The following is an 11,285-nucleotide window of genomic DNA, read 5'->3' as shown; positions in this document are numbered from 1 at the left end:
TTTCTATTTTTTATTCTACTACTTCTTACTAATTGGGGAGGACAGCTGGTGTGTCCCTACATGTGTGGTATACTAGTTTAATCTGCCAAAAATACTGACGCTACTGAAGTGATCAATAAATACATTTCAATTCTGTCAACACCATCCATTGCGTTGCTTTGCTGACTGTGTGAAAAACTCAATTAACAAATACTTATTCATTTAAAATAAATGTACAACAGATAATTAAACTCAGTGATATACAATGCTGCAAAAACACTGAATATTGACCTGGCACACTATGAACCATCAAAGTAATTGAATTGAGCTAAAAATATGCACAATATGCACATTGATTTGACTACAAATTGAGCTGACAGTGCAGTTTTTAGGGTGTGAATGAACTAATACTGTATGACTGAATACAAACGCAATTGTCCATACGGATACACCCGCACACAGAGACAAACCATGAGAGAGAGCTACTTTTTCGCAGGGATATCGTTTTTTTGGCGTGAACATCAATGTTGTTGCTGGCCTGAGTGGCGTTCTACTTAGACTTGAGTCTGAAGATTGTACGGGCTCTAATGAGAAGCAGGAGCTGAGAGGTGGGAGTGCGTCCAACTCTGGGGAAAAGGTCATACGGGGTTAACTATCAAAGATGAGTGCAAACCTATCCCTGTGGAAAAGGCTCAGAAGAAAACATCACCCTGCACATGCTAAGCCCTCCAAACTGGGAGTTCCTCGGCTTAATTAATCCAAGACACAAGATTTCTCCCTCCCTTAACATTCCCCCCCCCCCCTGGTCCAGTATACTGAGGAGTGGATGGCGGTGACACACTTTAGTCTAATGGTCATTTTAACGGAGAGATGGTTTTTCCATGTGTAGACTGCCCTGTAAATTTTGGGTACCTTTTCACAAGTTTAAGAGGTGACTCGTGTTTGCCATTAAAGCTCAGATCCGACACAATGTTCAGGTTGAATTTTTAACCTCAATGTGTCTCATCTTTCTCATAGTACTGTGAGTGAGCAAATTTTCCTGATTGTCTGCAGAAACACAGAACAACATGAATTGATACGTTTATTCCTTTGCCTATTTACTGAAAAGAATATCTGAAGTACGTGCATAAAGTGTATATGGTTAACCATGGAGAAAATATAATAGTAAATTTATTATAGGAGCTGGAAAGATTTGTGTGGGTACTTTGAGAAACACCCAGCAACCACACAGTGATAGACAGTTAAACCCCATAGGAAAATAAAGACAGATGTGGAAGTCTAGAATTAAGCTCGACAGAAACAGTGGCAGCAATGAAGTTGTCTAGACGGCCAGTTTTTATGACAAAAACTTGCTGTATTTATGCATTATGTTGATTAAATCCAAGTTTACCCAATTTGTCAAGTCCTCCGCCGAAGATGTACACTTTGATTTTCACAAACCCTTACGTTTGCTCAATTGACCACGACCTTTGCTGTGATTTTGAACGTTCAGTCATTTAACATATAAAAACTGATTCTAACAATATGATACTTAATGTTGTTAACATTAGCTGTCTTTTTTATCATACTAACCTACCATATCTTTAGTTCCACATGTGAACCTCAATGACAAATCCATTTGACAATTAAATCTAAAGGCAAATTTATACACTGTTACGTAAAATGATGTAAAAGATTGTGAACAAAATATAGTCAAATTATTATTATTATTAATTAGCCCTGTTCAAAAGTTACAGCGCATCTTTTGAAGGAACAAGATGTCATTGGTGATAGTGAACTACTATTCCCTCTTAAGAAACACCTTGGAATCACATTGAAAATGTCGCACATTTTGAATGACTCTAATTAGGCCTAGGCAATATATCAATATTATATTGATATCATGATATGAATGAGACTAGAAATGATTTGGTATTTTGGATTATATATATATAAATATATTTAGGCATTCATGATTATTATTTATCAAAAATCATCAATCATATCAAGGTACTGTAATTTGTCAAAAATAGAGTGCCATTTGATTTTGTCCATATCGCCAAGTTCTACTTCTAAACTAAACAATATACGGCCATAACACACGCCACAGACACACGACTGCTAGCTTATTTCATCACCTGTCATTTCTCACCTGTACCCCTCTTGCCCTAAACCTCTCAGAGAGAATCTCTCGTCACACGAACACATTAGGTTCCTTCAGCATGTCGTGACAAGGATTCCACAGGTAATAGCCTTGTAATCAGGTACAGGTCCTTGGGCATTGGCTGCAAAAGGCTATATTATTGAACAATCACTTGACTCACACAATTAGTGTATGTCTGTGGAAATTGCTAGGTGGCAACTGGAACCGCTCATTCAGTCAACCCAGTGACTGTAGAAGAACACAACTGGTGAAAACAAGAATATGTTCCTGGCAAGAAGAGCTGTCAGTGGGCCAGAATCACTTCACCAGACAGTTGTGTCATCCACCCTTATTTAGAACATGCTGGATTTCTATTGTAGCTGCCTAGGAGCAAATAACTTCCTGTTCAGACACGTAGGAGGTTTTAACCCATTAACACCGGGAACAAGTGCCGCACAAGCTCAAGCTAGTGCGGCACCGAGGGCCTATGAGCTTGTAGATCTACTATTTTTGGAAAATCTTGAACATTTTTGCAAATCTTTGAATATATATATATATTTTAAAGCGAACATTTGTAAAATATTTTGTTCCAGGGACCCCCAGAAACAAAGATTTGAGTTACAAAGATATATTCAAAGATTCGCACAAATTTTCACGATTTTTCAAAAATAGCAGATCTACAAGCTCATAGCGCGGCACTCGGTGCCGCGCTATGAGCTTGTAGATCTGCTATTTTTGAATAGCCCAAAGAAATCAAAAAATGACTCACAGATGCGTTCCCAGTCTTAAAGGGTTAAACACTCTCCTCCCAAATCCTTTTTATTATTTTAATGTTTTTTACATACTGTAGAATAATCATTAGACAATTAAATTGCTATGAAGAATGACAAGGAATATGTAATGGGTAGGTAATTTCTCTTCCGTAAACCAGCATGGAGAAACTAGGAACTGTGTGCTTATTTGAATGTTGCTCAACATTAGCAGCCTACTGGGTCCATTACTGCTCCGGTAACATGAGTTGTTTCTACATATCCACAAGGGATCCATTTATTGTGGTTTGAACGGGACTCCTCCTGCTGAGATCATTTACAGCTTTAGATTGTTTTAGGCAGGAGTCGTGCTGAAATCTAAGCTCCCAGACATCACTCATTAATGCGTCCTGATCGGCGCAATACCATTTGTGGGCAGATCTTTGTCACAAGCACTAAAGATGGCTGTCACCTGTCTCTGTTGATACCGCACGGTAGCGGCTGTGCACCCTCGTGTACTTTGCATATTTACGTTTTAATTCTATTACGACCTGCATGGTCTATTAATGTTGTTCTGATCCAATTGCCGGGGTGACACAAATATGCCATGTTCCCCATCAGCGGTGGTGTGCGTCTGTTTGCTTAGGTGTACCACAGACAGCTGAGAGAATGAAGGAGTACTGTATATCATGTTATTCTTCCAACATCATGAGTAAAATCACTTTTTTCATTGTATCATTCCAAATATTATTATATATGATTAAAAAAAAACACCAATATGTTATACAAGAATATTAGACTTGACTTAAATAGACAAGCCAAGCAAGCTGGGCAAAGGCCGCTTTGAACGCGAGTTTATTTAATGTTTTTTGGCATGATATTGACGCTGGGGATTAATGACTCTGTGTATGTCTTTCGCATGACATTGAAGTGGCTTATCTTTCGCATCATTCCAGACAGTTTGAACACAAAGTGAGGACAAAAAAAGCATGGAATCCAGTGTTCCCAAGGCAAGTTGACAAGAAATGACATGCACCTACAAAGGACCAGCCACAGGCAAGGGTTTGTGGGTAGGTTAGACGTGCTGAATGCAATGGCAGCTATCTCTGTCAGGGCTTGCTCCCTCCAACATGAGCCTCCCGTTTTCGAGACACCCGAAGGAGAAAGTCAGGCCATTCTGTCAATCTACTGACTGACATTGCCGCCGTTACAGGTCAAAATCCTTTCATGCCCGGTTGCTCGGCACATAAATCAAATTTTGATAGTTTTCTCTGTCATGAATATGTTTGGCAAATATATCAAAACTCTACATTCAAAACAAGATCAAGGACTACATGTGTCATGTAGGGTATTTTCTGGGATACGACGTCATGAATGAGTTTCAAACATCACCCCTGGCCTGTGCTCAAAGGCGGCCTAGTATAGAGAGCAACTTAAGGTATGTAACATGAAATTTGAAAGTAAAATGCTTCTAAAACAGAGTTTTACTTATTCCGTTTCCGTGGCTCATGGCTCGGCGGTTTTGCGCTCAACGCCATGTAAGCTGGTCAGGCCTCCACCTTGTCAGCAGAGGAAGTCAACAGAGACCTTTCAGTCAGGAGGGCACAGCCAGTCCGATGACATATATGGAGGTGGGGGAGAGGACCATGTGAACTCGTGTACCGCCAGGAGCGGCCAACGAGTGTACCCTGGAGAAAGCCTTAAAGTGTGAGACTTTTTAGTCTCAGGAAGCATCTCCTCAGCCACAAAGTTATGATGGTCTAGCGGCACGGCACCAAGCCAGTTCTGGGAAATCTAAGCCTGGTGCCAGTGGTGTAAACTAAGTAACTAAGTACATTTACTCAAGTACAATTTTGAGGTACTTCTACTTTACTGGAGTGTTTCCAATTTCCAATACTTTTACTTCTACTCCACTACATCTCAGAGGCAAATATTGTACTCTTTACTTGAAAACTTTAGTTACTAGTTGCTTTGCAGATATAAATTATTATATTATAAAACATTCATTAACCACTTTAGCCCTATTTTATACCTAGGCGATTTGAAAATAGCCAATCTACAAGCTCACAACGTGTCGCATTGCGACGCGCTGTGAGCTTGTAAATCTGCTATTTTCAAACATTTCAGTACTTTTACTCTTGGTACTTTAAGTATATTTTGATGCCAATACTTTTGTACTTTTACTCAAGTAACATTTTGAACACAGGCCTTTTAAGTTGTAACAGAGTATTTTTATATTGTGGTATTGCTATACTTTTACTTAAGCAAAAATACCTGAGTACTTCTTCCACCACTGGTCTAACGGCACCAAGCCAATTCTGGGAAATCTAAGCCCCGGTGCACACACACTCACACATGCTGATATTCACAGCAGAGTGAGGGTGCACGGGTCAGGGCGAAGCGCAGGGATGTGGCTGGGATTAGTTCTAATATTGCCTCTGCTCCGAAAACAACACAATACATGTTTGTGTTCTGCACCGTTGGCTCCACTTAGGCTGACCGACTGCAGAGTAATCAATATCTACTCATAAGGGTCACTCTGGGAGGTCGTGACCCTTTGGTGTTGTGTGTGATTGGTTATAATCTTGAGTTAGAGCTCAGAGATCCTCCTGACGGACTTCCATCGAAAACAGGAAAAACAATAACTCTGGCAGAACAGTCACATAAGCAGTCGATAATAATATCATAGCCAGGGAACAAACTGCTGTCATGATTAAAATGTACCATGGCGTCATTTCAGCCGAATCAAATCACTCTGACAACTGACACTTGATAACCTGAAACCCGGCATTTAAAAAATAAATAATTCTCGAAGAGTAAATTATAAATGTTGGCTCTCCAGACCATCAAAATATTTCCCTATCCTTAACACTAAGGCCTTAAAGGTCATCTAGTCTTTCTTTATTACAGCCAACACTTTGGCTACAAATCCATCTTCATTAAACGCGGCGGAAGGACAATGGTCTCCGCTACACTTTCGACACTTAACTTCAGCCGACATGACAATATTGTAAAAGTGCAAATCTCTCTTCAAAATGGCCCACACGGTTAATAATTAAACCATGACATTTGGGAGAGACACCGACAAAAAAAAATCCATATGCTGAAATTTACTAACCTTTTGAAAAGCTCGTCTTGAAGAGCCTGTTAATCTGCAGTTTGTTTGGCCTGTTTTAGACCTTGCAATAAAACTGTCAAAAACAGGCAAAGGCCGAGCGGACGAAAACAAAGGATGATGGTCTCTCTGTTAGCGCGCAGGGAACATAAAGCTAATCAATGCCCTGGAAATCAAAGCTCTATTAAGGGACTTCCGTCTCCGGGGGGGAAGGGGTGGGGGACGCTACTGACAAATGATATTCATATACAACATTATGGATTATAATAGCAATGATGAACTGATAATGACGCTACACTGAAAGAGGTCAGAACAGGGCAGAGCGACACAGACCTCTGTTTCCTAACAACGCTTATGACCAGGTTTGAAAAGGTCGTACACGAGGTCACACGTGTCCCACTGGTCATTAGATCATCTCTGTGGAATAGGCTCACACACTAAGCACGGCATTAGTCAGTGTGCCACTCAACAGCTCCTGATTTACAGTTTTATAAAGATCTTTTGGAATTAGCTAAAAACTGGATGTAATTTAACGTAAACAAATAAAAGGCCCACATAACAGGCTTGCTTTTATAACCACTCCACCACATATGAAGGACAGAGGCCAAAGCATTTATTTTCAGAGCAAACGTAAATGTCTTACAAGTCGATGATGGCCTCCAGGAAGCCCGAGCGAAAAAGGTCTCTCATTGGAGCTATTAAAGGTATGTAATAAATACGGTACACATGACAGGAAGTGTGCCAAAGACAGAATTCCTAACAGTTTAGTTTAGGCCTCATTGGCTGTTGACTTTCAGATTTACTGTCCACGAGCAGGTCTAAGCGCACACACTGTGCTGTGTGATTTATCAGCCTCACAGGTGAGTTCTGTCCAAAACATCCAGAACCGAAAAATATACGGCTGAGAGGGCTCACCTTGTCCTGCACCAACATCCCAGGTTCAGAGCTAATGTTTGTAGTGCCTGCTGTGAACAGCCTCTCAGCTCCATGTCTGTGTGTGTGAGCCACATGCACGAAGCTGCCTCCTCTGTGCTCTCCAATTTCAGGAAAGACAAGTGTAAAAGAATCACCGTGCGTGCACAGAAGGGCAGATTTTAACAGACTATCAAATGAGGATAACACCTCTCTCTTACACCTCACAAAACTATTTTGAAAAGCAGGAATAGAAATGCGAGTAAAAACAAAGTACAGTACATACAGTACAGTATCGTTATTGACAGGTTTGTGTAAACGGCCTGGGCAACCTGAAACTAAATGTGCACTCGCTTGAAAAAACTTGCGGTTAACACGATTGCTGAGTTTACGTAGTTCAATGACGGATTCCAGTCTGACAAATGCGCATCATCAGTAGAACTGCAGATGAATAGGCCTGTGCAAGAATGTTGCACAGGCATACACAGCAATCCTTTAGTTTTTCTTTAGATATGTAATCATAAATTCCTTTTCTATTCACATCTGCACCTCTCTTTCCAGCAGATTGGACTCTCTCAGGGCATCTCTCTAACCCTTTGCTTGCCGTCCAAACAGATCAACCAATGCCACCAACTCCCACCTTGACGACAACAAAGAGGGGGGCTATGTTATTAATTGATTGATTACAGAGCTGCCTTTAACACCATAGTCCCCACCAGGCTGTCTAGCAAGCAGGCAGACCTGGGACTGAACCCTATGGTGTGTGACTGGGCACTGGACATCCTAACTGTCAGACCCCAAGTGGTGAGGGTGGGCAGTCACAACCCTACGACCCTCACCCTTAACACTGGAGCCCCCCAGGGGTGCATACCGAGTCCTCTGCTGTACCCCTACAATTGTGTCAGCTCAAACACCATTGTTAAGTTTACCGACGACACAGTAGTGGTGGGCCCGAGCCCAAATGAGGATGAGAGGGCCTATTTGGAGGAGTTGGTAGGCCTGACGCAGTGGTGCACAGAAAACTACCTCTTCCTCAAATTCAGAAAGACCAAGATGATCGTGGACTTCTGCAAGCAGAGGCAGAGGTCTTACACAGTCACACCCCTCCTGATCAACAGGGAACTGGTGGAGAGGGTGGACAGCTTCAAGTACCTGTACCACCTCAGGCAGCTGAGGAAGGTGTGGAAGGTGTCAGAGAAGGTCCTGAAACCTTTCAACTCAGCTACAACTCAGAGCATCCTGTCAGGAGACACATCTATATGGTATGATATGGTAAAATAACATGACACATTCTCCCTGCCTGGAGTCCTGTGAAGATGTATCAGTCAGATTATTCATATTCCATTCTGATTGGGTACGATTGGCTTCCAAACTTTGCGGATGGGCCCATTTTGCAAAAAATGCCGCAAATAATAAACGCAGGATCCGATCTTCTACAAATTTGAATCATACAATGAGGGGCATCTAAACAATACAGAGCCAAAAGAGATTTCACTTCCACCTATATGAGGCACCACAAATGCAACAAATGTCACTGTTTGTTGCAGAAATGTGATTTTTGTCCCCATAGACTAGGCACAAATGCTCTCGTGTGTCATGTGACAATGATCAGGGAAAACCAGGGTTTTCATAATCTATACCGTTTGCTTGTAATTACAAGCAAACGGTACAATTTCTCCAAATTGTGGGCGGGTATATTTCTTACCAAAAATGCCATATGTCATGAACGCAAATGTAACGTAAATATCCATACACATTCTACCTGGAAATACCTGTTTGTTTGTAACAAATAAACCCTTCTTGATTCTATTCATGGGAATACATTGCTGATTAATAATTTCTCTTTGAGAAATGGGTGTGTTAGCATCCACATCCAATACAGGCCTGAATATAGGCCTGTACAGTACAGTGCTCTTCTTCCAAAGCACATTTGGCTACAATGCATTCATTACATTACATGCACACATTTCAGACACATATTCACACATGAATGGAGAGGTAATATGTAACCAACCTGCTCATCAGGTCAGGAACAGTCTTCTTGCTCAAGAACGCATCGCCAATGATGTCACCAGGAACAGGAACAGGGATCAAACAGGAACTTTCCAAGCTGTACACATTCAAGAAGCAAAATGTTATTTACATAATTAATTTCAAAACATAAACATAAAATAAACTTTTAAAGCCTCAGTGCATCACAGTAAGTAAGTAAGCCTAAAAGTGTGTGTGAAGGGTATGTGCACAGTGACAGCAGCGCGGGGGACACTGGCCACAGGTGCAATATATAAACGTAGAGGTAGCAGTGGGAACGAGGCTAAGCGGGCACTAGGGACATCTGGGCACCTCCATGTAAAATTGGCTATTTTGTCCAAAATGTAAAAAATATATATCATACTATAATTCTAGTAACCGTCTTGAGTAGGTGCGTAGGTGAAGCGTAGGTGAAGCTAGCCGGTTCTCCTCAGTGGCTGGACCAATTGCTCTGATTTTGCACACAGCCATTGACCATTACCATCTGAACTTAACTGTGAAGCCCGTTTTTCAATTTCATCAAATCTCAGCTTCTTATTAGCGCTTTTGTGTCAAAGAATGTCGCCATGGTTACGGGGCTGCCCAGCTATGGGACGAACTTCCTCCCGGGTTGCCAGATCATGTGCGAATATCCCCCCACGGATGCGTCGACCGGGTATGGTCTAGTATATTTAAGTAAAGTAAAGTATGCATGATTAGAACATGCTTAAACAATTGGCAATTATGGTGTAATATTTCTACAATTGCTACAAATTGCTTTGCTCATTTTGGGGCATCAACAAGAAGTTGAAGGATAAAATTAAGTCTGATAATGATGTACCGTGCATGTTCACATCATGTATACTTTACATTACTTAAGACCATTTTTCAAATATTACATTTTAAACATTTTGGACAAAATAGACAATTTTACATCGAGGTGCCCAGAAGTCCCTAGTGCCCACCTATCCTGTATGCCTATCCTGTAGACCTTTCTATCATGCTCTGCACGTGAGCTCTACAAAAAAAAAGCTGTTACTCGCATAATGTAAATAATGATGCACAAAATATAATTTTTGATACAAACAATGCAGTTTACTTTCTAATAACATGAATACATAGATTTATATCCAAAAACGTTACTGCAGTTGAAGCATTTTCTAGAGCAAAGAGTGGCAGTAATAGTAGGATATGAATTGTAGGCTAATAGACCCCTTAACAGACGACGTCACACTGATAAGAACCAGTATGCGCGCGCAGGCCGGCGCCAAATGAAACCCATTCTGTCATGTCTAGCTAGGACGAGCCTCACTAGCCAACACACAAGAGGAGGTTAAATGAACTGAAACCAGCGCACCCTGAAACAATATGTTGGGAATTGATTGCATGAAACAATCACCTGTAGTGTGCGTCCAGTCTCAATGTTGGTAAACAAATAATTGGTCTATAGAAATAGAGCTGTATGTATGACATCCAATTTACTGGACCGACGATGATCAATCATAATTTCCTCCCAACATAAAATCAATATTTGGACATTTTTACAACTATAGCGCTTATTAGATGTAATTACCTGCAAGATTCTCCTACTGTAGAAGGAATGGATAGATATTCCTGAGCTGTTGGGCATGTTTACATGTCTGTCAGCCATCTTGGATGTTGACAAAATGATGGTGCCATTACAATGGCTGGCCAGTGGGTGGCAGTATATGGGGTGATGTTTTAGTAGCCAATTGGACCTATTTGTAACCCCCTTTTCTCCCCAACTTAGAGGGATATTTAAGTCATTATGCCAATTAATTCCTTCCACTGTTTGACATTGCTGTTGTACTCTACTGGCTCACCTGTGCCAGTGAGGAGCCCCCACCAGGAGGTCATAGGGCGTTCATCCTCCTCCCGCTCAACATTCCCTGCTGACTTGTGCAGCCCCCAGCCCATAGGAGTACTGCACTGTGAAGTGGCTCGAACGGCCAAGTTACCAAACATTTGACAAAAATCCAAGAATGCATTTTTTTGTATTTATTTTCTCCAAAACACCATCAGTCCAGTGCAGGATTATGTACAGTGAGGCCCAGGCAAAAATAACAGTTTAACGAAATAAAAAATAACACATCAAGTATAAGGCTCAGGAATAAATACTGCAAAAATAACAACCAACTCAGGCAGCACTTTAATAGGCTACACCTTCCATGAAGGCCCTGCAGCTGTTGTCTAATGCCCTGACAACACTAAAACTAAACATCAGCTCATCCCACCTCCGTTTTATACAAGGTGGAACCTACCAATAGCTAACGAGCAGTAATTAGGAATCAATGAACTCACCTGAAGCTAACCATGGCCATGAGTCATCTACCAAATTACATGTTTTACAAAACCAATTCAAATACATTTTACATTT

Source organism: Gymnoscopelus microlampas (genome assembly GCF_963454915.1).
Source record: "Gymnoscopelus microlampas genome assembly, chromosome: 4".
NCBI classification, from domain to species: Eukaryota; Metazoa; Chordata; class Actinopteri; order Myctophiformes; family Myctophidae; genus Gymnoscopelus; species Gymnoscopelus microlampas.
This window is presented reverse-complemented; position numbering follows the sequence as displayed.